This window comes from Ursus americanus, chromosome 1 (assembly GCF_024610735.1).
Source record: "Ursus americanus isolate L20-20 chromosome 1, mUrsAme1.1.p, whole genome shotgun sequence".
Taxonomy (NCBI): domain Eukaryota; kingdom Metazoa; phylum Chordata; class Mammalia; order Carnivora; family Ursidae; genus Ursus; species Ursus americanus.
The window spans coordinates 89,712,310-89,736,170 of NC_142127.1; the positions used below are offsets into that span (position 1 = coordinate 89,712,310).

General features: G+C 45.8%; 1 protein-coding gene across 14 annotated transcripts in view; it reads right to left on the reverse strand.

The window, feature by feature from the left end:
• NHEJ1 (non-homologous end joining factor 1) overlaps positions 1-23,861 on the reverse strand; it is a 78,888-nt gene that overhangs the window by 11,431 nt on the left and 43,596 nt on the right. The gene's annotated exons all lie outside the window — the stretch shown is intronic.

Sequence of the window (23,861 nt, forward strand, 5' to 3'; positions counted from 1 at the left end):
GCCCCAGCACAAACCGGGGCTTTCTAGTCTGGAGAGCGCCTAACAATCAGCAAAGGGGCTGGGGGACCAAAGTGGTTTCCTGGGGGGGAGGAATCCTCGGAGCCCCTCAGAAACTGCAGCAACGGCTCCCACTCCTGCCCCAAGAACAAACAGCTCCTGTCAGCTCTGGCTCCGGGAGGGGCTCCGGCCAGCCTGTTTGGGAGACGAGCAGTCTGAACGATGGTCAAGCACCTCTCTGGAGTTCAGCCGCCTCGCCAGCCTCTTCCCGAATGCGGATGAAACCGTGTGGTAAGAATCAGAAAGAAAAAGCGTTAGGTTTAATAACAGCAAAAATCACAACTATGAGGCAGGCACCTGGCTCTGAAAGTTCTGGATCCCTGCCCTGTGCCATGAGCACCGTTCAGGAGTGCAAATTTCATTTTTTTTTTCCATTTCATTTGTTTTCCTGTTCGAGGGGAGGAGAGAGGACAGTCAGCTGGGTCTGCAGGGCACAGAGGTGATTTAGAGGGTCTGCTGGTATTCTCTGTAGGACCTCTACCGCTAAAGGGATTCTCTTTCACTCCAGATTACACGCTTGACAGCTGGGAACACAACCCATGGTGGCTGTCATCTCATGGGCCCCCCGCCCACCGCCTACTCCCTGTAGGCTGACACAGTGTCCTGTCCACCCTGCGAAATCATACTCTGTAGGGTGATACGCTGCCTCCCTGTACACACCCATGTACACACACACACACACACACACACACACTCGTGATAAGGGCCTGATCTTCATGACCTTAGCTAGGTAAAGACTGACTAGGACACAAGTCACAAGGGAAAAGACTGATGAACCGGACTCCACTAAAATTAGGAGCCTCTCTGTTCATCAACAGACACCACTAAGAGCAACAGAGCAAGCCACGGAATGCCGGCAATGCACGTGACCAAGAGAGGACTCACTTCCAGACCAGACGAAGAGTATATGAAAAACTCCCAAAAATCAACATGAAAAAGACAGATCTCCCAAGAGAGAATGGACAAAAGGCCTGGTCAAATCCGAATGACCAACAATTACATGAAAAAGTACAGAAGCTCATTAGTCACTGGGGAGGTTAAAACCACAATAGGGCACTGCTACGTTATTACGAGGACGGCCAAAAGGGAAGGGGCGGATAACACGAGTGCTGCCAAGGATGTGGCACAACAGCAACTCCTGGGTGCTTCCTGTGTTCACGAGTCCAAACCGACACACAGCCACTTTGGAAAACTGTTCGGCAGTATCTACGAAATCCAAACGTGTGTATAACTAGGAAGCACCCCTTCCAATTCTATGTATATGCCCAATGCAAATGGGTAAATACACTGTGGTACAATCTTACAGTGAACTATCATCCAGAAATGAAAATTAACAAAGTGCTGGGCACTACCACAAGGATCAACTTCGTGAACGTTTTGTTGAGGGAAAGATGTCAGACCCAAAGGAGTATGTACCATAGAATTCCATTTATACGAAGTTCAAAACAGGCCAAAATAATCTATCACATTAGAAGTCAGGATGGTGGTTATCCTTTCGAGGTGGTGTGTACTGAGTGCTGGAAACTTTCTAGTTCCTGAATGGGTACTGATTATATGGCCATGTGCACTTTGTAATAATTCTTCGAGCTATACGCTTATGATATGGGCACTTTTCTGTATATATCTTACACTTCAAGTTAAGACATCTATTAATAAAAGATAAACCACCATGAAAAGCCATTTGGCAGCTCCTCAAAAAGTTAAGTGTAAAGTTACTATATGACCTAGCAATTACACTGCTAGGTCTACACCAGAGAGAACTGAAAACATATGTTCATACAAAAACTTATGCACGCATGCTCATAGCAACATTATTTGTAATAACCCCAAAGTGGAAATTACACAAGTGCCGTCAGCTGATGAACGGGTAAACACAATACGCTAGACCCACATAATGGCATATTATTCTGCCACAAAAAGGAATGAAGGATACTTGCTTCAGAGGACAGGATAATGCTAAGTGAAAGAAGCCAGACATGAAAGACCACATCTTATACAATTCCATTTGTATAAAGTATTCAGAATAGGCAAATCCACACCGAGACAAAGTAGATGAGTGAGTTCCAAGGGCTGGGGGAGGGGTAGGAGGAAATAAGGAATGACGGCAGATCAGTACAGGGATTCTTTTTTTCAGGGTGATGAAAAGGTTCTGGAATTAGAATAGCGGCTATAGCTGCACAACCTTGTGAATATCGTAAACCCAGTGAATCGCACACTTCTGGTAAATGTTATGGTAGACGAATTATAACTCCATTTTTAAAAAGGATTTTTTAAAAAGATCAAGTCTCTGCTCTCCCCCTATCTGCTTCCCATTCTCCACTCTGTTTCCTCTCTAAGGAATAGACTCTCAGGCTCCCATTAGGCCTGGACATTTAAAGGACATTAACACAGTCAGTGTGGCAGATTCCTGCCCAGTGACTGAGTGACTGGAGTTAGCATAGAACGGGGTTTGAGCACGGGCTCGAGTCACAGGGGCCTGGCTCTGAAAATAAGGACGAAAATAATTTACATATTCGTTTTATTATCTGAGTTAAGTGACTTAATCTCTCTCTCTGTCTCTCTTTTTTTTAAGACTTTATTTATTTATTAGAGAAAGAGTGAGAGAGAGAGAGAATCTAAAGGAGATCCATGCTGAGTGCAGAGCCCAACTGAGGGCTCGATCCCACAACCAAGAGATCGTGACCTGAGCCGAAACCAAGAGTCGGACACTCAACTGACTGAGCCACTCAGGGGCCCCGTGACTTAATCTCTTTGAGTCTCCATTTTCTCTCTATTAAACAAGTAAAAATAATTCCTATCATGAGGGTTGTTGGGAGAAGTGTTAAATGAGACCGTGTGTGTAACATATTAATCCCGTTCCCTTGAGCGTTCCAAGCAATCTCTGCTCCTTGAAGACAACCAGAAGCACTGTAATTCGGCTCAACGTATGGGCTCTGGAGTCCAAATGCTTCTGCTCAAATCCCAAATGCTTCTGCTCAAATCCCAAATGCATCACTTTATCTTGCTAAGCCATTGTTTCTCCAATGGCACACCGGGAATGGTAACACTGCCTGCATCCCAGAGTTACCATGAGCATTAGATAGTACGCGAGAGGTGCTCGCTATACTGCCCGGCACATAGAAAGTGCTCAGTAAATACGAACTGTTATGATTCATTCAATCATTCCACGACTGTTGACTACGCCATACAGCATGCCGTGTCCTGAGGATACAATGGAGGTCACTGCCTTCAAGAAGCTCATAGTCTGGTGGGGGAGTCAGACGCATAAACAAATAATCGTTCTTCATGGCCAGCCACACAGTGGTGCCTTTGATTCCCAGTCAATAGCACTAGGTCCAAGGCATTATAAAACAAAGCTGGATATGTAAGGAACGGTATGGGGGGGGGGGCCGTGGTGAACACGCTAACCATGAATCAACGGTAGACCCTCCTTTTTTTCTATAAATAGCCTCCAAGAATCTAGAGACATAGGCAAGCCGACTTCCTCCACGGCATGACTTCTAGCCCGGCCAGGGGTTTAAGGGCATCTCCTAGATGTCTGTCCCCCAGCATCTCCTAGATATCTATCCCCTGCTGTCTTCAAAGCTGGTCCTTTCTCCTCTTTCAGATCTCAGTTTAAATGCCACTTCTTCAGCACCTCCTGCCCACCCCCCACCCCGACCATATCATCTAAAGTATTTGCCCTTAGAGAAGTCTATGCTTTTCCCTCAAAACAATTACAATAATTTCCAACTGTTTATTTGTTTATTCATTTTCTATCTCCTCGACCAGGCTGTGAGTTCCTAGAGTTCAGGTTCATTCTGCAAATATTTACCAAGTGTCTACTATGTGCCAGGCTCTGTGGTATGTGTGGGGCACTCAGTCTGCGGGCATAGACATGGCCTCGTGGAGCCTACAGTCTATATTCGTGCAGAGCTTTGGGGTGGAAGTTGATTCCCATCCTGGCTGAGGACCTTCTTTGGGTGAGCCCAGTTAGATATGGGCCCTGGACTGCCAATCTCTCACCAAGTCCAAAAAGCAAGAGGCTGGAACTCTGGGGATTTCTTAGTTCTTCTTCCTTTTACAGTCCTAGATTCCCACAACCCAGCAGAGTTTAAGTTAGGGCACACAGCACAACCTCAGAGCCATTTCTTTTTTTTTTTTTTAATAATGATTTTTTATTATATTATGTTAGTCACCATACAGTACATCCCCGGTTTTCAATGTAAGGCTCGATGATTCATTAGTTGTGTATAACACCCAGTGCACCATGCAATATGTGCCCTCCTTACTACCCATCACCGGTCTATCCCATTCCCCCACCCCCCTCCCCTCTGTAGCCCTCAGTTTGTTTCTCATAGTCCATAGTCTCTCATGTTTCATTCCCCCTTCTGATTACCCCCCTTTCTTTATCCCTTTCTTCCCCTACTGATCATTCTAGTTCTTATGTTCCATAGATGAGAGAAATCATATGATAGTTGTCTTTCTCTGCTTGACTTATTTCACTAAGCATTATCTCCTCCAGTGCCGTCCATGTTGTAGCAAATGTTGAGAACTCATTCTTTCTGATTGCTGAGTAATATTCCATTGTATATATGGACCACAACTTCTTAATCCAGTCATCTGTTGCAGGGCATCTCGGTCAGAGCCATTTCTACCTCTTTTTTAATAAAACTATTCATATCAGCTCGTAAGAGCAAAGACTACTGGTATCAGGCAAAAGATGTATTGACTGGGGGAGGGGGTGGGATTGGAGGTAGGGGTGGGGAGACGAGAGTCTCCCTAAGTCCTGCAGAGAAGGAATAAGTAGACTTGGAGAGTGTGAGCCCTGAGCACCTTTCAAATTCAATGCCCTGGGATTTTTAGATGACAGCTTCCCACAGCCTGAGCTTCTCTATCATTGAGCCTGACTTCATCCCAAAGGCCATTTCCTGCGAAAGCCAGCCTGAGGTCTAGGGATGCTGAATTAGACTTTAGTAAATATATTCTGCTGCAAGTTGTCTGGGAATAGGTAAAGGGAACACTGTTTTCCAGGACTGGGCCTGGGAGATAATAAGATTCAAAGGATTATTGAAAAAGCTGCTTTAAATTCTTTATTAAATAAACAAGGGAGCACACACACACACACACACACACACACACACACACACACAATAAATCCTTGCTTAATAGCAGGAGATAATTCCCAAAAGCAGGATCAAGGGGAAAAAATCTCAAGCAACAGAAAAAAATACATTTATTTCCTCACTTGGCACCTTCTCTGAGCCAGATTATTCTAGGTCCAAAGAAAGAAATGAATGATTGCGGGTTCAGCGAAATATGTTCAGTTCTATGATACAGGTCTGTGCCCAATCTGCCCTGAGAGAAGAGCAGAAAAGCAGGCAGGATTTTTCATCCTTGTCAGGGATGTCCCAACCTTGCCACTAAACTCTCTGCTCTTACCCATGCTGGAGGCAAATAGAAGCAATGCCTTGGCGTGGGTCTGGAGGGTGGGGCCAGGGGAAAGATGGGTCTGTTCATTCAGAACAGCATATTGAGTTGAAAATAGGAGGGAAATCTACAGGAACCAGCCAACTAACAGCCCCCAGCCCAAATCCCTGCTGCAGGATCTCTCAGAATTAGTGGCGTGACCGTAGGAAAGCTAGCAATGAGAAACAGCATCAGGTAGGGAATGAGAGTTTGCGGCTAAGTCTGTGTGATATTGTCCCAGGAAAAGGAGATTCTCTGGAAACTTCTGCACTCAAATTCCTAACTCAGCCCCAGGTTAGAAGACTGTATGTCCTCAGCATTAACCTCCCCTGCCCTTCTTTGAGCAGATAGTGAGTATCATGTTGTTTTCCTGACACAAAGACTGCATATCCTAGATGGATACGCTGAGCCCATCTATGACAGATAGAACATGGAACCTACAGTTTGGACAAAATGCATGTGGAAAGAGTGGCTCTCCCAGGATCCATGATCCTGGCAGGGGGAAGAGGAGAATTGTTTTGTTTTGTTTTGTTTTGTTTTGTTTGCTCAGCATTAAAATTTTACTATTATTCCAATTACAAATTGTGTTTCCTTGCCCTACTAACATGATGCCACTTAAACCATCAGTAGATCTTTTTCTGGATTCATAATGATCTATCCACATTCTACTGGTTTCTTTGAAGATCAACAGCACATTTTTTTTAAAAAGACTATTTTTAAGTAATGTCTACACCCGACATGGGGCTTCAACTCACAACCCAGAGATCAAGAGTGGCACGCTCTACCAACTGAGCCAGCCAGGTGCCCCCACAGCACGTATTTCCTAGCTAGATGGTACCAGATGACTATGGAAGACAACTGTTCTCTGTATCAAATACAAAGGACTTCAAAGTAAATTAAGGCGGCTAGCTCAGTTAAGCTCCCTTCTTTGGAAGTGTGTCCTGTTCACCCACAGTGCTCCACAAAAAGGGCAAGATGAGGGGGTCAGCTCTGTACCTCGTGACCCACATCCCCTGGACTCAGCTAATGAGACCAAGGGTGGACACCTGACCCAAGAGAACTCAATCCCTAGACCAATCAGATTCTCTCCATCAGGTATGTGACCCAAAAGCACACTGCGTGGATTCTTAGCCTGTTTTGCATGCCATGGACTCCGACACAGTCAAGTGAAGGCTGAGGACTCTTCAAATACATACAATAAAACATAAAAGATTACAAAGAAAACCAATTAATTAAAATGCTGTTATTCCAATAGCTTTTTACACGAGTGATATAATCATATATATATGCTTCTTTATTAATACATTAAACTATGAGATCTAGTAGTGGGTCTAATAACTCATAATTTCAAGCAGCAATGAACATAAACAATATTTCATGATCTCTGCAGCCACTATAGAATGATCTAAAAATACCTGTGATTTCTATTGGTGACAAACATCATAGACGCCACTAATGGGTTTTGCTTTATTTATAATAGAAGGAAATGCCGAATTTCAGTTATAGGTTACTGAAGATAAGGTTGCAATCCCCCTCCTCCAATTCATGAAACCCTGAATTCTTTTTTTTTTTTTTAAGATTTATTTATTTGAGAGAGAGAGAGAGAGAGAGCATGAGCAGGGGGAGAGGCACAGGGAGAGGGATAGGCAGAGACTCCAAGCTGAACAGGGAGCCCAATGCAGGGCTTGATCCCAGGACCCTGAGATCATGACCTGAACTGAGGGCAGACACTTGATGGACTGACCCACCCAGGTGCCCTGAAACCCTGAATTTTAAGCATGGATGCTCAAGGGGACCATGGACCCCAGGGTAAAACACTGCTGTAGAGACTTTCACTGGATAACAGTGGATCCTTAGTTAGAAAAGCACACAGAGCTAGTCAGAGTGAACAACAAGGCCAGCCAAAGCCACGTGCCAGTCAATAGTTTATAGGAGCAGAAGCAAACTGGCCAGCAGGTCGGCAAGAGGGCCATAAAGGAGTGATCTTGAGATCCCAAAATAAGACACCATCTTTCCAGTCCCTGTGGGCATGGTTAAGTGTCCTAAAATTAGGTACCGAGAGATCTTCCTGTGCCTCTTCAGTAAATTTCCTTTTTACTTAACTGCCAAGATAATATTTATTTATTTTATTTTATTTAACTCCAATTAATTAACATATAGTGTATTATTAGTTTCAGAGGTAGAGTTCAGTGATTCATCAGTGGCATATGCCGAGACGATATTTAAACAAGCTTACTGAGAGTTTATAATATGCTATGTATGTTTGTGTATATTAATATTCCACTAGATTACAAATTCCTTAATAGTGGAGACGATGTACAACCTTAATTCTGTCACGCCCTGGCTTCTGTGAGCCTGCTGCGGAAGACACTAGTCACGTCCAGAGGCTCCCGGGAAGAGGGAAAGTGGCTTGTCCTCTGCCTCCGTGGCCAACCCTGGCAGGCAGACCCGGGCAGTCCTTCTCTAGATATTTGGCCGGTAGGAGCCAGACGAAATGTAGCAGGATGAAAAATCAATGAAGAATCCCCGGTACTACCTGAATCATCATCGATCTCTAGGTTTGGGGAGGGCGAGAGCAAGAGGCAGATATAAATGGCCCAAAGAAGAAACCAAAGCTGTCAGAGGACCTCTTGGGAAATGCATCTTAAATAGATATCCCATTTGACTGGGGGCAGGGATAAACCGTGTCCTGAACAGCTTTCCTGTTACAAAAGTAACACTCATGGTCAATGCCTAAACTCCACTAGACAGATGTAGGCCTGGGGCTGCTTCTGTGGAGAAGGGAATAGAATGACCTTCGAGGCTTCTCCAGCTGCTCTTCCCACTGTTCTTAACCCACTGAGGGTAAACAGGAAAGGAGACGCAAGGGCAAAGGAACTGAATATGACTGTTAATTGCTTAAAAACGCAGTGGTTGGTGGGTACACGGTGTTTGTTTTCTTACCCTTTATACCTTAGATACGTCATCTATTTTCTTTCCTAGGTACCAAATATTTTATAGTGGACCTATTTTAAAAGACTCAGTGAAAACCAGATGAAATCAAACATCCCAGTGAAAGTGTGAAAATTATTTCACACCACATCTGCAGTGACTACCAGAGTCCGAGAACCTGAGTCCGTTGAGGGACATGTTCTCCAGACTTGAACCAGGGCCTGGCCCCTCTGGACTCCGAGTTTAAGGAAGGGCAAGGATTCCAAGGAGCCTGAGGTTCTAGGGAAAAAAAAGAAAATTCTGGATACACAGTCACTTTCCAGAAAGACAAGAAGCCTGGCGGGTTGTGGGTTAGGAAGCTGAAGTGCTACAAGCTCAACTGCTAGGCCCCAGGTACCTGCCACCCGTTTAACTCAAAGTACTCATGCACAGCAGGGCCCCTGCTAAAGCCACGGCTGGGCTGGGGTGGCCGTGGAGGGCCGTGGAGGGCCGTGGCCTCAAAGTGTCCAGTACCTAGGAAAAACTGAGCAGGGCCTAATGAGAGGAAGGTGGAGGGCAGGGAGACAAAAGCAGAGGGTTTTTTTTGTTGCTGTTTTAAAGATTTATTTATTTATTTATTTGACACAGAGAGAGAGAGAGAGAGAGAGAGAGAGAACACTCACGCACAAGTAGGGAGAGGGGCAGGCAGAGGGAGAGGGAGAAGCAGGCTCCCCGCTGAGCAGGGAGCCTGATGCGGAACTCGATCCCAGGACCATGGGATCATGACCTGAGCCAAAGGCAGGCACCTAACAGACTGTGCCACCCAGGCACCCCAAAAGTGAAGGTTAAAAGATAGACTTCAAGTCAGAGTTCGACTCAGAACAGGAGTGTGGTCACCGCACTATGGGGGGAGTGGAGGGTGGGTGGCGGGAGACGGGGTCCGGTGAAGGAGAGAAGCAGGCATCTGTGGGGAGACAAGACAGGTCTGATGGGGAGGAAATTGTCCTAAATGGGTGTGATCAGTCCTGAGGCTAAAAGCTGCTTCCTGAGACCTCAGTCCCTTGGCTCAGGACTTCTCCACTCCTTGTCCTCTGTCCTGGCTACAGTCCACATACTCTAAGATCATTTCTAGGTATAGTACATCTCATGCTCTTTTGGATCCAGGTTTCACTGAGGAGGACAGGATGCCCTGGTTACCTAATTTAGCGCTTCCTACTGATACACTCCTCACTTCCTTGCAGGAAGCCATAGCCTTGTGGGTTTAAGATTCCCTGTGAGTTTGCTAAACCCCTATCCTCAGGCTCAGCTAGGAGGAGAGGACAGGCAGCCCTGACACCAGGCTGACCCTAGGGAACAGAAGAGCTACTCCAGGGTTCATCTCCAGGTGAGGGGATGAAGGAAGGACCAAACTTAGGCTCTGGTTACAGGGCATCTTGAACACCTGCTGATAATAAAACACTATCTGTCAAGGCTTTGGCCCTCGAACCCACCAAAACAGAGGAAGAGGGTGGGAGAGGAATTCTATTCCCTCTGATTCCCACCCCAGGGAGTAACAGCCCCCACCCCAATTCCACCCCGAAGGCCACTAGCCAGAACAGAAGGGCACCTGAGGGAGACTCTAAAGGAAAGACTGACCAAGGACCGAGGGACTACATTGGCCCCTTCCTACAAAGGGAAGGCGGGTAGTGGACACGGGAGAAAGGCGAAAGAGACACTTGGCCCAGTCCACTATCATCCATTTCCACTTCTATTGTGTCTAACTATCTAAGTGGCTTCTGTAAGATTTGTGGAAGAATAGAGCAGAGGAGGGCAAGGAAATAAAAGCCAACCATAATAAAAAGAGACCACGCAGCACGGAGACGTCTAGCCCAAGAGGCCAGGTCTCCAGGCTTTGAGGAGCATACCTTTCACTGAGAGACGTGAGTATTAAAGGAGCTCACTGTAGTTCTTAGCACATGGGTACAATGCTTTATACCTAATGGTCACTTCATAGCTGGCCCCCACGCAGCTCTTCCCCACATAGTCGAAACCTTAGTGTATGCAGACCCCTTAGCCTCTGCCCACTTCCTGTGCCCAGGCCTGATCTGGTTCAGGAAGAGCCTCAGATGACAGCAATGAGAGCCAACAGTGAACAGGGGTAGCACCATCGATAGCAGGAATGAGCTTCTCAGTCAAATTCTTAGTAACCTGGGATCTAGTTCAGAGAGGAGGGGTATGGGCACTATGACAAATGCAATCAGAGGGGCGCCTGGGTGGCGCAGTCAGTTAAGCATCTGACTCTTGGTTTCCATTGAGGTCGTGATCTCAGGGTCATAAGATCGAGCCCTGCGTCAGGCTCCATGCGCAGCAGGGAGTCTGCTTGAGATTCTCTCTCCCTCTCCCTCTGCCTTTCCACACCTGGTCTCAAATAAATAAAGAAATCTTTTTTAAAAAATTTAAAAAGATAAAAAATTAAATAAATGCAATCAGAAAGGCAGCCTGGTCAGAAAAGTGTGAAAGGAGCTAAGGGGCAGGTTTCAAAGAAATAGGACGGGAAGTAAGAAACTTTGCTCAACGTTCGCTGAGGTCATAAGGAGCACTGAAGGCAGAAAACCAGAGAAATCCTGGGAGAAGCAATGAATGTATCGGTTAGACTACATTTGGGTTGTGCCCAGGAAGAGAAGCTTTGAGAAGCTTACAAAAAGTTAGAGGCTCAGTAAATCAAAATTTAGATTGGGGGAGAGAAGTGGAGACTCACTTACTCAGGGGCTGCTGGGTGCAAAGCATTCTGCCTCATCCAGAAACACTTCCTAAAACTGGATCCCGAAGCCCAGAAATCAAGGAATCAAACTGAGAGAGGGACACTTGGGGAAGAAAACATGGAGGTCTAAGATTTCCTTCTAAATCATTCAGGGCAGGAGGAAAGCGAGAGGACCAACTTCTTGCTATTTTGATCTTCTTTTTTTTTTTTTTTTACCTCTTCAAACTTTTTATTGTATAAAGTTGGTAGAATTTTGCATGACTGCTCCCCCAGACGGGGGGGGGGGCACCTGACAAGCTAGAAGAGTTGGTAATGAGCCGAGAAAGATTCTGTAAATATAAGGTGCTGGAAAGATGAAATTACTACTCATTGGACTCAACCTGTCAGTCATCTGTGTCTGTGATGACGCCTAAAACTAGATGCACATTAATTCAACAGATATGCACTGGGGCCCACTGTGTTTCAGGTACTGTTACAAAAATGAACAAAACATAAAATAATTCCCGCCCTGTGGCACTTCTATTTAATGGTGGAAGATCACTAATATAAAATAGTATGTTAAAGAATGTTGTGTGCTACGGGGGGAGAGAAGAGTAGGATAAGGAATTGGGAGTGTAGGGATGGAGGGGTGGACTGCCATTTTAAATAGGGTGGTCAGGGATGGGCTTTAACAAGATGACATCTGAGCAAAAATTTGAAGGACCCGAGAGATTCAGCTCACAGGTATCTGAGGGACAACTGTTGGAAACAGAGGGAACAGCTAGTGCAAAGGCTTAAGGCGGGAGTGTGCATAGTGTACTAAAAGAATAATAAGATGATCAATGTGTCTAGATGAAGTCAGGGAGTAAGAGACTGTAGGAGAGGTCAGAGAAGTTATGGGGGTCAGATAATACAGGACCTTATCAGCCATTGTGAGGACTGCTTTTACTTGAAGTGACATGGGAACCCTTTACAGGGTTTGGAGCAAAGAAGTGGCTGACTTAGAACTTTAAAGGATCCATCCAGCTTCCAAGTTGAGAACACAGTGTAGGAGAGTGGGGTGGAAGTGCAGAGACCAGTTAGGAGTCTATAAGTCATCTGAGCAAAGATTGAATGTGGCTCAGCTCAAGGTGAAAAGCAGCAATAGAAGAGTCTATATCTATTTTGAAAGAAAAGCCAACAGAATTTCGTGATGGACTGGATGAGAGAAAGATTAAGGGTTAATTAAACATGACTCCTCTATTTTTAACTCAAACCAGTGGAAGGACAGAGTTGCCATCAACTGCGAAGGGAAGGTTATAGGAGGAACATGCTTGGCATAGGTGTGCTGAGAGAGAGGGAAATCAGGAGTTCAATTTGAATGTGTTGAGTTTGAGCTGTCTATCAGATTTTCCATTGGAAATGTAGAACAAGCAGCTGGAGACATTAAGTCCAGGATTTGGGAAGATCTGTGCTGGAGACAGAGGCATAAAAATGGTATTTAAAGCCATGAGTTTAAATGTAATCACCAACAGAGGGAAGGTAGGTAGAGAACAGAAGAGGACCAAGGACGGAGCCTTGGATATAGTGCAGAAAAAAGGAAAACATCCAAGGAGATTGTGAAGAAGAAACAGAGAACAAAAATAGAAAAATAAGGCCAGTAAAGTGCACATCTCTGGAAGCCAAATGAAGAAAGCATGTCAAGAAGGACTGGCTGACCAACTGTATGAAAGGCTGCTTGTAGACCAAATAAGACGAGAACCAAGAACTATTGGATTTTGCAGTGAGAAAGTCAACCTTGACCTTTCCAAGAACAACTTCAGTAGAGTGATAAGGAGTCAAAACCCCACTGAAGTGGTTACATGAGAGAACAGGAAGAGAGGGACTGAACACAATGAAAATAGACAACTCTTGTAAAGAGTTTTGTAGCAAAGCAGGCAAAGAAGCAGTCTAGTAACTAGTGGGCAAAGTGGGGTATCGCGAGGAGGATTTTTTTTTTTTTATTTGAGAGAGAGAGTAAGTGAGCACACAGAGGCAGAGGAAGAAGAAGACTCCCCGCTGAGCAGGGAGCCCGATGCGGGGCTCGATCCCAGGACCCTGGGATCATGACCTGAGCCGTAGGCAGACGCTTAACAGACTGAGCCACCCAGGTGCTCCAAGAGAAGGATTTTTGAGATGGGAAAAATAATAGCACAGCTGTGTGCTAATATGATGAGCTTATAGAAAGCAAAAAGTTAGAGAGAGGAAAATTACTGGAACAATTTCCTTGATAGGTGACATGGAATCTAACGCACAAATGGAAGAAGAGCCTTTAGACGGGCAGATGGCAGATTTTTCTCTGCGAACAGGTAGAAAGGCAGTGTATGAGGGTATATATGTTAGCAGTGAGTAGAAGCGGTGCTGTAAATCTGCTAAAGTTCACTTCTGATGACTCTTTTTTTTTTTTTATCAGCAAAATACGAAGCAGGGTCAAAGTGGCTCAAGGGAAGAGAAGAAGATATGAAATGATGGGAGAATGAATGGGTCAGGGAACTAGAATATGATTGCCTGGCAGTATTAAGGATACATTTGAGGTTCATGGTCAAGAATTTACTTATTCGCTCTCTCTTTTTTTTTTTTTTTTTTGAGATAGAGAGAGAAAGACAGAGAAAGGGGCAGGGGGTAGAGGAAGAGGGAGAGAGAGAATCTTAAGCAGGATCCACACCCAGCATGGAATATGATGGGGGGGCTTGATTTCACAACCCTGAGATCATAACCTGAGCCAAAATCAAGAGTCAGACGCCAAGAATTTAAATTGAAACTAGTCAGCGTGGTTGTTATGAGTTTGTTTTGTTTGTTTGTTTGTTTGTTTGTTTTTTTCTGAACTGACCATGTTTGACTATATATGGAGGAGGCTGAAAAGTTGGGTTTAAGTATAAACAAGATATGGGCAAGAGGGTCAAGAACACATGCAAGGAAGTGATTCTAATAACTGACCACAGAAGCTGAGTGAAGAAGGGAAGCAGGACATCAAAGGAGCCAGGACAATGAAAAGGAGGGTAAGATCAATGGACTGGAGGTCCCTGTGGGATTAAAGGAAGGTTGAGGCAGAGAGAGAGAGTTGGAAGAACAAGAGGAAGAAGTGATTGGAAAGTAAGACGCGTAAAACTGAGATGATGGAGTAGTTGCCATTATCAGCCATGACAAGGCCTAGACTTGTACACTCAAGGGCAGAGTTTCTAAGCAGCAGCCACTTTGGGCTAGACAACTCTTGGTCACGGCAGGTGGGGGGCGGGGGGCATTCTGCCTGCTATAGGGTGTTGAGCAGTGTCCCTGGATGCTACCCACTACTATTAGATGCCAGCAGTGCCTCTCAAGGTATGACAACCAAACACGTCTCCAGACATTGTCAAATGTTCCCTGTGAGCAAAACCTCCCCTTGTTGAGGAGCATTGCTCTAGAGTATGACCACAGAGATCAGTGAATGAGATAGAGCAGAAGTCAAGATCATTAGCGAAGACTGGAGAAAGTGGCAGTGAGTCAGGAGCTAAAGTCCTCAAGAAACAAATGGGAATGACTCAGTCATTGCTCTACAACAATAAAGAATACTGGAGGATATAATCTGACGAGAGAGCCCAAACTGGGCTTCTTAGGGAAGAGGAAGGAGAATGGTCGGAAAGCAGCACTGAGAAGCACAGAGGACACATATCCCACCACCACACTCAGCGGTAAGAAGACCAGAAGAGAAGAAACAGCCCCCAGATGAGTAGGCTGCAGAAAAAGAAGTGTGCTCCACGAAAGCCAGGTTTGTGAGCAAGAAAGAGAAAGGAGTGCTCAGAGAAGAAACTAAAGATAAAGGAAATTTTGCTGCTGATACACTATTAATTTCAGAAGGCACAATGGCAGGGTTCAGGAACTAGGGAGGGCTGGGAAAAGAAGACAGAGGGAAGTGCAAGGCGTGTCCCTCACACTAGACGGTGGAACCCAGTGGGAGGTCCACTAAGGGGAGTGGTGGCTGTAGTGGACGCAGATCTTCAAAACAGGAGAAGAAGGAAGCTTCCTGTTATTTTAGCAAGAAGGTGGACAGAAGGTACGACTCTGCTGGGAATATGGCACGTGCCGCTAGCAGTCACACTATAATTACCAACCCTAGGCTGGACCTGGTCTAGAACAAGAGGATCATTTCTAGGCTTCACCAAAGAACAGCACCAGCTTTAATATGATGCAGTCAACCTAACAGACACACATCTATCAAAAGATGAGAACAGGGTTTTCAAAAACCTAGGAGCTAAGGAAATCTTCAGGAAGGGTGAAGCTTGAGTATGGTTCGTGGAGAAAGGCCTAAAGTCCTAAGTGAGATTCCTGGGGTCAATTAGGCACGTGCCTTCCTTCTGGAAGGATTCGAAATTAGGGTGATCTAAGAGGGGCAGAGGGGCTCTAAAGAAGCCATGGAATATGGCCAAGAATCCAGAAGACCCGATCTAGTGCTTACACTCTGGAAGAGAATCAGAATGTGGTGAATTCCCAGATGGACTGTGAATCCCCCCAGACCAGTCAGGGTTAAGAAAAGGAACCTGGACAAGTAAGCCAGGGAAGCCAAATCAATCAAATTAAGAAATAGCAAAGAGCTCTATCAGGATGAGGAACTGGTGCTGGGTAAACTCATCCACTACTTTTTCTTCCTGCTAAAAAAATTACAAAATGACATTCTGAGTTAACACTTAGATACACACAACACTTCAGTTTAAACACCACGGAAGTATAGAAATAAAAGTAAAAGACACGTTTCACTTCACCTCCAACCCATTCCTCAGAGGTATCCACTGTGAACAATTTGGTGTGTATCTCCCCAGGCTTTTTTCTATTCTTATATAAACATACATGCACAGAGGTGTTTTCTCCCCGCAAATGGGAACACATTGCATATATTCCTATGCATTTTGCTGTTTTTCACTCACTAGTATATGATAGCTGTCTTTGCAAGGTATATATAGGTCAACCTCATTTCTTAATGGCTTCATTGTACTACATTGTATGGATAAACCACAATTTTTTCATATTTACACAACAACAGGCATTTAAGCTGTTTCCAATTTTCCCCATTGGAAACGACACTGCTCTGGACATACTCATGCACAAGTGTTCGCACGTTAATAATTCTACAGATCATTGGGGCGCCTGGGTGGCACAGCGGTTGGGCGTCTGCCTTCGGCTCAGGGCGTGATCCCGGCGTTATGGGATCGAGCCCCACATCAGGCTCCTCCGCTATGAGCCTGCTTCTTCCTCTCCCATTTCCCCTGCTTGTGTTCCCTCTCTCGCTGGCTGTCTCTCTCTCTGTCAAATAAATAAATAAAATCTTTAAAAAAAAATAATAACTCTACAGATCACATTCCCACCTGCTGGATTAAAGGATATATCTGATACCGCCCAAAAAACCTGCCCTCCAAAAATAATGTATCAATCTGTATTCCCACTAAAATTGTATGAAGAATGCCCAATTCCCCATAATCGTGCCAAAGATATAATAATGGATTTCAGTTTTTGCCGACTGACAGAAGAGGATCTCATCCTTGTTTTAATGTGAACTCTATTTTGTTCTGTTTGCTCGATTTGGTGGGAGACGACATGTCAGCTTCAGAATAATGAGAACTGTTTTCAAATTCATTGATATGCATACACATTGTACCAAAAAGACAGTATCTTTGTTAAATATACTGACTGCTGAATGGAAAGAAATAGGAGAATAATAATAATTAGACACACAACCAATACTTTGGAATGTCTACTGTGAGCCACACCCTGAAAAGTACTCGAGTAGGCTATCTTCCTGAGCTCTTAGAACTCCGGGGAGAGCACGAGTATACCCATTTTCCACAAAAAGAAACTGAAGCCAGAGAGCTGAAGTAACTTTCTCAAAGTCGCACATCTAGTAACGGAATGTTTTGAACCCAGACCACCTGACTCTGGAGCCCCCATGTAGACAAGGAATGTAACTTGCTCAACCAAAGTCCCATAGCCAGTGGATGGTGCCGTCAGGAGTCAAAGCCGGGTCTGCCCAACTACAGAGCACCCGTAGGTAAGGTTTTGTTTGTTTAACAGAGCTTGCATCATCTATATGAATAATGTAATGATAGTGTGGGGAAGAATTTGTTCCTATCTAAACTTTTTTTTCTTTTTTCTTTTTTGGTTCTGGTTTTGGTATTTTGGGTTCTGTTTTGCCTAAGGTTAAAAAAAAAAATCCTGACGCTGCCTTGGTTGAACTAAAGGGAGGGCCACTGCATCGCATGACTCAGGGGCATCATACTTTACGTGAATGGAACTCCCTGGAGTTGCTCAGTACACAACCTGCAGGGCTGAACGGGGTGGCACTGGACCAGACACAGACCGACTAAAGGAAATGGCAGACGTCGCCCCACAATTGGGCCAACAGAGCTAAGGGAAACAGAGTGCCCCCTAGTGGTTGAGAACCGTGTTGACAACCGTGGAAGTCGGGCGGGAGATCTCCAGAACTGAGAGAACGAGAGTGCTTGCCGAAGTGAAATCAGGAGACGTGGAAACGAATCGCTGCTCTACCTAGAGTGCGCCCTAACGAAAGAATGCCAGATTCCTCAAAACTGCTCTTGGGAGAGTCAACATCAACGGTTCCCCCAGGAAACAAAGGGGAACAGAGGATACGTATCCCCCAGAAGTCGGGTCTCAAGAACAAGATGCCTATACTTAGGTAAATGAAGACGGGAAAGGAAAATTATTTTCCTAAACTAGAGGAGGTGGCAGAGAAGGTGGGAACATACATAAATAGACTCAAGACTAGATAATCAGTCCTTGGAAACTTCTGAGTAATCTTCCAAAAGGCACCCCCCCCCCAAAAGAAAAAACACTAGAAAATTAGGAGAACCTTGAAAATGTTCTCAAGGGGAAAAATGATGCTAAAAGAAACCCAGATGTGGTGAATGTAAAATGAATGGAATTTTGGATTCATTCCTACTGTCAGCCTCTCTTAGAATTGAGGCAAAGGCAATTGCAGACTTGGGAAGAAAGGCTTAACTTGACCAAATTAAAATGGCTTAAAGCCATGAGGAGACCATGGGTAAAACAGAAACACACATCGGCCGGGCAGAAGATGCGCCCTGCGAATCAGCCCAGTAACTGAAGGAAATGGGGCAGGTGCAGCCAAGGTAAACATGATTACGGCGAGTGCCAATCACTTGCTTGATGGAGAAGGAGATATTCTGGGTAATCGCATTTTCTAGTTTAATGTTTACCATTTGTTACTTACATAGATTACCAGTTTTCAAAGAATTTGCCAGTACGCTGTAAAATAAAAATAACACTAAAATAGAAGACGCCTCGTAATCGTCCAGTGACATCGGGTGTTTATCAAAAGTATCAACTGTCACGACTGCCTAAGGTTTGTACAGAATCTGGTCTCAGTTACTGACCTGGCTAAGAAGAAACAATCTAGAAAGATGTAGATGACACCAAATAAGGAGATGACAATGCCCAGAGTTAAGAGCCATCATTTTTTTTTTTAGTTCAAAGGACTCAATACAGTTAGAAGTATGGTGAATGATAACAGCAACAGAGGAAAATAATGCCACATTCGTCTTGACAACTCACGAGACTGTGAGTTCCATGACACCAAAGACTTTGTTTGGGTCACTGCTCTATCCCTGCATCTAGAACAGTGACTGGCACATAGTAGGCACTCAAAAATACTCAAAGGAGGAATAAATGCTGTTCTGTCTAATGCCCTTTTCCCATTCTCCCACCCCCCCAAAAAAAATTCCAGAAAGAAAGAAGGAATGCTGTTGACTCTGTCTAATATCCTTCTTCACATTCTCTACTTAGGGAATTCTCATCCTTCAAGGTCCAGCACAAATGTCTTCTCTTTCTTAGTTTTCTCTGAGATCCCTTCCTACTGCCCACGACCCCATCTCCTTCAAAAAGCCAGAATTAAACTTTTTTATTCTTGGCTTCCAAAGCCCATCACTCAGATCTACATATATTTGCTCTCATTTCGTTCTGCGTTGTGTTGTAATTCCTTATTTACGTGTCTGACACTTCCACTGGGTTATAAGCTCCTTGAGGGCCAAGTTCTTGAGGGATTCGGTGATTCTGGAAACCCCATCGTCTAACATAATGCCTTATAAACAGTAATTACTTAAATGTCTGCTGAGTTTAATAAAACAGAATGACATTCTTGGTATCTAATAAAAAGCCAGCATCTAATGGGTGCTCAATAAATGTTTACTATATGAATGAACTGAACGAAAGATACCAACAAATCAAAGTTCTTTGCCTCAAATCCCAGGGCTGGAGGGCCTAGAAGATAGAGCAATGGTCTGAGAGACTCGCCTGGTTCCCGCGCCCAGTATCAGGCACTCCGGCACCAGAGCTGCCGAGATAAGTTTCAGGGAGTGCCAGGAAGGGGAACAAAACGGGCGTGGGGAGGGGGAGGGGGGATGAAAACGGACGAGCGATGAGGGGCACGCGAGGCAGATGGCCTAAGTGACGTCTGGGACCACATACGATAATCTTCTGCTAACGCTGGGAGAGTGTAAACACCCAAGAGGGGAGGAATTGTTTAGCCTGGGCCGAGGAGCTGAAAGTAGCAGAAGGGACGAAACAGGGCATGGAAGGTCAAAGCCCTGTGACAGGAAAGCCAACCAGGGGAGACACTGCTCTCCTTGGACTCAGACAACACCACCACCGTCACGTACGTTTTCACGGATATCAACAAGTGTTATTATCCTCACCGTCAGGCCGAAAGGAGGTCTACAAACAGACGGATTCTTGCCATGAGAAGAACTAAAACCTAAAACAAAGAGCCTACGCCTGCAACACAAAGTCCTTTGACCGTTACGCACAGTGCAGCCCCATGCTCAGTGCTATTAAGCAGCGTCCAGAAAAACCCGCGGATTCGGACTGCACCTGTAAGGAAAGAGCAACTTCAAGAGAAGAGGAAAGGGGGAGGAGGGCATCAGTGCAGCCACGGGCCTGGACCCCCTACCACCCCGTTCTATAAAACACAAGAAATCTCCCTTCTGGGTCCTCATTCACTGCTTTCCATTTAACTCTAACAAAGACAGCTCTCAAAGTGGTGTTTGCTGGAAATATAGGCATTTCTTCCCATTTCCCATTCCACTGCATGTCCGCCCACCCACTCTCAGGAAGCCTCAGTGGGCGCCGATGGTGCCTAGGACATCAATAGTGGGTGCTGAGTGGTAGGGATGGAGAAGATACGGCTCCCCGCTTCAAAGAGCTTGTAATCTACTTGAAGAGACAAAATATAAATACGGGCAAATCGCAAGAAAATCACTGCAAAGCAACGTGTGATATACGCAAGGAAAACATAGGCTCAACTATTTATATAACTGCAAATGGTCTGTGAAGTAAGAGCTTGACGATAAGGCGGGACTGATAATTCAGGGAAGGCTTCCCGGCAGAGGCGCCTTTTCTTCCCGAAGAAGAAACACTGAAACAGACTGACTGAAAACGACGGGTGGGTTGATAAAAGCTAGACGGTACCTTGAGGTGCAGTCCATCAAAACTGCTCGTTGACAGATGAAGTAAACGAAGCCCAGGGAGCTTAAATAGTATGTCCAGTGACACGGGGATAAGGGGAAAAACCAGACCTCAAATCAAAATATTCTGTCTTCACCTCCAGGGCAGACAGCAGGAACAACCGCAGAAAGCAAGATTGGCAAATGCCTGGGAGGAAGAAGGTGAGTGGACGGGTTTGGTTGTGACCGGGGGACTGCTTCCTAGGGTCCTGAGAGGTAAGTCCTAGGCTTCTCCCAAACCAGCTGCTCCACGTGAGACTGCGCGTCTGTCCCTGTCCAGGAACACCCACCCTACCTTAGTGACAGGGGCCTGTGGGACTTTGGCATTTCCCATCCCACATGCCCTGCTCTGAGAGTTGGCTCCTAGCAGCCACCATTCCTAGACTCCCAGGGCCCTTCCAGTCCTAAGGACCCTAGAAGCTCCCAGATACACATATGGCAAAACTCACCAAGAAGCAACTCCACATACGAACCTCTGGTTCTGCTCACAACCCCACCCTCCTCCTTTGCCCCCACCAACACGGAGGAAACCAGATGTACAAATGGTTAACAGAGAAAAAAAAAAAAAATCCCACCCAGACCACTTGAAACGCGGCTAGTCTGGCTGGGCTTCGAATCCGCTCAGCGACTGCTCCATGTCTGCTATTTATAGCCTCTGGGTGCCCAGCCCAGCTTCCAGGTCACTAATTGTGGCCCAGCCCCGAGCCAATCCCCCCATCTCCTCTCCCGCCCTTGCAACACAGGGAAAAAAGAAGCAAATCCGGCTTTGTCCGGCCAGGACAGACAGCCAGGAGTGAGATCTGAATCCAAGACCTGATACTATATGTCCTGTGGAAGGTACCGGAACTGTCCAGAGGGTCTGCCCGGGGACCATATCTCTCGGAGAGCTGTGTATCCCTTCCTTCCACGGCAGGCGTCCTTTCCTGAATTCTTCAAGTTCATCCCAAATTGAATCCTAATCTCAGGCTCACCATCCAAATCCTAGAGAGGGGAGGTATGGGTTTTGGCCACCAAGGACACCCGCGAACAGTCCAGGAAAGAGCATATGTCTTTGAGCAGCATATAAACACCCATAGATTGGTATGTTTGCCCCTTCTTGGGGTCTATTTGCTGGATGACTTACCTGTTTCTTCGTTTTACTACTCTACAACAAAAGAAGTATCCTGGGAGGAGGCTAGCTCAGCATTACACCTCTAAAAATTCTTTTCTAGCACCCACCAAATATATTTGAAATCCCCCAGGTTCTTAGTTTTTCAGACAGAGGCCCTGAATATGATGGGTTTATTAGGGCACTATAAATAATCCCTTCTGATTCCAAGATGCTATCATCTGCGTATTATTCTGTAACATTATTTTCCCCTAAGAATGCAGATGACTCTGAGATGAGCAATAACCATTTTCTGACATAGGAGGCTTTGCAAAGTTATCCTGAGCAGAGAAAAGCTTTTTTTATATATATATAAAGGTACAAGGTACAAAAAAAAAAAAAAAAAAACCTCGGCAGAAAGACTCGGCAAGGTTTTCTCTGTCAGTTCCGTGTCTGTGGTACACTGGGGCAGCCCCCAGTGGGCCTCATCCTTGACTCCTGATTCTACATCTGAAGCCTTGTGTCCATCCCAGTGAAACCCGTCTGCTGTCAACAACGTTCATCTTCCGAGCAAAGGACCGGGACAGGAAGTGAGGGGACAGTTACAGGTTAGAGTAAGAGTGAGAAGTGCCCTTCCTTCCCAGCGCCCCAGTGCCCAAGCTAGGCTTACCTCTCATCTCAGACCGCCCAACAGACTCACAGCCCCCTATGACCTTGACCACGACTGCCCAAGACTATGCATCTCGGTGTCAGTCCTCCCCTTTTCATTTTGGGGTTCATTTGGGCCACTGGGTAACATGCCGAGGATTCTGGTTATTGGAGCCAGAACCAGAATGTTGCTCTGCTATCTCATCGTCACCCACAAATACCAATTCCTAGCCCCAAATGGCCCCAAATCTTTCCTCCCAAGACCACAAGGGGAAGAAAAGTTTCCAAATTAAAAAACTAAAACTGGCAACAAAGGTGCCCCATGGCAGTAACCTTTAAAACTGGCCATTAAAGTTTATAAGTCAGACGGGCACCAACGTGAACGATCAAGAAGAGAAAAACAGCCCCCTCCCTTGGGGACCTGGAGCCGCAGCCTTCCCCCTAAAGCCACAGAGTTGATGTCACAAGAAGCGCTTGCTGCCATCAAGGGCTCTCTGTGTCCTGACTACAGCCACGCAGCCTCTGTGCACTGGAGGTGGGTGGGTGGGTGTCTGGCCGAGAAGAACGGAAAGGGGAGCAGCAGGGAGTGTAGGAGTTGGGGGTAAAGAGGAGGTAGGGGAAGGTGGGGAGGGGGAGAGAAACAACAAATCTCCTCCCGGCCAGGAGAGCTGTCTGCGAATCCCAGGCCAGAAGGGACAGGCCTGTAGAACTGCCGAGGATAGTGGCTCTCAACTTTTTTCTACCCAACACACATGAGGCATACCACATATTTTCATCGGTAACTGCAGGTTGTTATGCAGTGATTCCTAACCGTCCTGGGGCAGAGGGAGCACATATCAGAAATTTTTTGGTAAGGGTATGAATAGTCTGAAAAAGCCTCCAAAGCATCCCGACCACTTCCCCTAGGGGTTATGTACCCCCTATGAAGAATCATCAGTTTAGGGAGCCTACTTCTCCTTCCCTCCCTTCCTTCCTTCCATGTATTCAACAAACACATGTCGAGAGCTTACATGTGCCAGACATTGTTCTAGGGGCACTGGGGAGACAGCAATGAACACACAGACAAAATTCCCTGCCCTCATTGAGAATCCATGCCTTCACAAGGGAGAAAAACAACATAATAAAAAAGTCAAATCTGTGGCATGTTGGGTCCTGATAAATGCTAAGGAGAAAAACAGAGCAGGGGGGAGGGGACAGAAAGTGCTGGTGGGGGCGGGGCTGGAGGTGGGGATGAAATTTTAGATGGGGTGGCCAGGAAGTCCTCAGCTTCCTGAAGGAAGAGAAGGAACAAGCCATGCGGATATCTGGGGAAAGAGCGTTCTTAGCAGCGGGACCAGCAAGTGTGAAGGTCCCAGGGTGGGGCTCCCCCCTAGTATGTTCAAGGAAGAGCCGGGAGGAGGCCACTGTGGTGTTCACAGGCCCTCCTTCTCCAATTCAGATCCCACGGCCTGAGGAGTCGGGCTGATCACTG